Below are 2,921 nucleotides of genomic sequence, written 5' to 3' on the forward strand. Positions count from 1 at the left end.
GCGACTGAACTGAACTGAACTGAATAGAGATGGAAAGGAAGACCTCTGCCACACTAACAGTCACATACTACGTTTTCACACACATGATAGTTTGTTCTAGCAAAGATACTGTGTCTGGCATATAGGCTTCAACTAAGGTCACTATGTAGTCGAATTTGCAGGTAGTGTACTGTCTCCCTCTGGTTCTGTCTGGTTTGTCAGAGGCCAGACTAGTGAAATAAAGGAAGACATGATGGGGACCCACACCTTTCAGGTCCAAGGGTAGCAGTATTTACCATTCCCCACATGATATAATTTTTATTTTTGATGTATTCTCTTGGCTGTTTCATGGGTTTCCACTTGGTTTTTCCATTTTCCTCAGATCAATGACACATTACGGTGGTATGTAAACTCCTGGGCATATGAACTTCAATTATGTGTTCCCTAGTTCTTAGAGACTAGGGAAATGGCCCCAGATAAGATCCAGAGGATCATTTATGAGCCAAAGCCAAGTCAGCACTCTATTTCCTGGTCTCCGTATGCTCACGTTCAAATCTGGGCCATCATGATTAACACTTATAGCCTCTGGGTATCAGTATCAACTCAGACTCCACAACAAACAGAGCTAATGTTTGTGTATTCTCTCCATCTCAATGTACAACCAATTAAATGGCCATCATTCCCCATGGGGGCTTCCCTGGTGGCTCAGAGGTTAAAGCGTCTGCCTCCAATGCAGGAGACCCGGGTTCGATCCCTGGGTCAGGAAGATCCCTTGGAAAAGGAAATGGCAATCCACTCCAGTATTCTTGCCTGGAGAATCCCATGGATGGAGAAGCCTAGTAGGTTACAGTCCATGGGGTCGCAAAGAGTCGGATACGACTGAGCAACTTCACCTTCGCCTTCACCTTCTGTCCCCATGGGGAAGGAGTGGAATAATTGTCATGTAGTCTGCACTTGCCCTGGTGGGGTGGGGATCTTTCTCCTGAGACTGGGCCTTTGATTCAGTAAATAAATTTTAGGTTCAAAAGCTGTCTCAGGGTGAGGAAGCAGGCAGAAGATCTTGACTTCCTCTGGGGGCAACTGCTTTCAGCCTCCGATTGGTACATCAGTGTGTCTTGAGGGTTCCCTTTGAGCAGTACCCTTGAAGGCCTTCCATCTATTTTGCTCCTCAGGGACACAACTCTCTGAGGGCCAAGTTTCCTTGGCTGCTACACTGACTTTTCTGCTCATTACGATCCCTGCACCAGTGTGACTTCTGACACTTAGGTGCGGCCAACTGGTACTTGCTAACTTTGACATCTTCTCATTCCCGCTCTTTGGGTGAGCCCAGTCCCATGGCAGTATCTCTTGCCATATGCTCTGGCCTACAGAGAACCTCCATGGAATTTGTTAATGATGCTGGCACACCTGTCACCAGCATACTCCTAATTGCTTTGGTAAGTGGTTCCCTGTTGGCGTCTCTCTGGAACATTTTCCTCTGGGGGATTTGATTCTTATCTCATGTATCTGCTTTTGCATAATCACTTCTTGGAGTGTTAAGCTTCTTCCACAGTCTGTTATGGAAATTCTGGTCTTCCTACTTCACTGAAGCTGAACCATCACTTACTCCATTTCAAGTAGCCATTCTAGCAATTTTTAAACACCATTTCCCGGGTTCCTTGCTGAGGCATTAACTCTCATACCCAGAAGAATTCTCCTATACTGATAAACGTCCTTTTATCCAAATTTGTATTTTACCTATCCCCTCAGTCCATGACCTCAGAATGTACTACTCTCTCAGATTCTGCCAGTAACATATTTCCTAAGTCTTTTGAGTTTCCTTCATGGTATAAACCATTTATTCCCTTTGATGATCATGTTTCTCTTTGGCCTAATAGCTGTGAGTCAAAGAAGTTGTTCATGAGGGAAGCACTTGTTCTCTGCAAAACATTCATGAAAAATGGGAATTCTAGCCCTTAACTTGCGGAAGTGGGCTAATTCTTTGTGTTCAAATGGTTCAGAAGAATCTTGGAATTAAAACAATTGGAGATAGAAGGCTAAAACAGAGTTTCTTATCCAAGTTTCAGGGTCCTATTCTTTTATGACCCGGGTTCTGGCCTTGGTGTGGCATACCTGCTTTGTTTGGGAGTTTCACCTTCTTTGGAGCTCAGATTGTCTTATAATGAAGTCCTGGGCATGATTTTCATGCCTCATAGATAGAAAGCAATCCATAGGCAAAAGCTGTCTCAGCATCCCAGTGCTTGTTTTTATGCCCCTCCTGGTCCTGGTAACAATTGTTTTATGTTGGTTTTCCTGGGCATCAGTTTATGAGGTAAAAGCACAATTAGTACTTTTAGTAGGGAGTGTTTGCAATGAACATCTCTGGAAGGAAGAGGAAAGAAGCCAGGTTGTCCAGAAAGGGAAGCTGAACCACAGTGAGGATCAGCAGAGTTCTAGGTTGACCAATGAGGATCTCTATAGCTAGGATAAGTCTTCAGAGTCAACCGAAATTGTACAGGGGGCTGGTCTTTCCCTTCATCCTGATCAGTTACTTATTGCAGGCTGCCTTTGAAAAGAGATGTCACCTTACACAATGCAGTTTTCTTAGGAAACACAAAAATAGCTGACAGTTGAAGGTGGTCTTTGGGTGTTCGCATGGTGGCAGAATAGCAAGTCCTCCGTTTCTGAAGAGGTGTTCAGGCAACAAATTGCAGCGACCATCACATGTGGCTACTGGAAAAATGTGAGGAACATGGAACCAGTTTGGGGCACGTTTCATTTTCTATTTCTGGCACTTGTTTCTTCTTTCTTGGTTCCTTCTTCCTTTAGTATTCTGGAGACATCTGTGCCCATTAAGACCATTATGTAAGGGATTTTATGAATGAAGATGGAGGCAAAAGGACTGGATCTGAGCCTTCACCTGAAAGAAGCCTCATAATTTTAGCTTTTCTCTGAAGCATCAC

The 2,921-nt window shown here is 44.1% G+C and overlaps 1 non-coding gene across 1 annotated transcript; it reads left to right on the forward strand.

Moving 5' to 3' along the window:
- The first annotated feature begins 673 nt into the window (after positions 1 to 673).
- TRNAW-CCA (transfer RNA tryptophan (anticodon CCA)) lies at positions 674 to 746 on the forward strand. Its single transcript has one exon. It is a non-coding gene; the product is annotated as a tRNA-Trp (tRNA).
- Positions 747 to 2,921: the final 2,175 nt, after the last annotated feature.

The sequence above is a fragment of the Ovis aries genome, chromosome 12 (assembly GCF_016772045.2).
Source record: "Ovis aries strain OAR_USU_Benz2616 breed Rambouillet chromosome 12, ARS-UI_Ramb_v3.0, whole genome shotgun sequence".
NCBI lineage: Eukaryota > Metazoa > Chordata > Mammalia > Artiodactyla > Bovidae > Ovis > Ovis aries.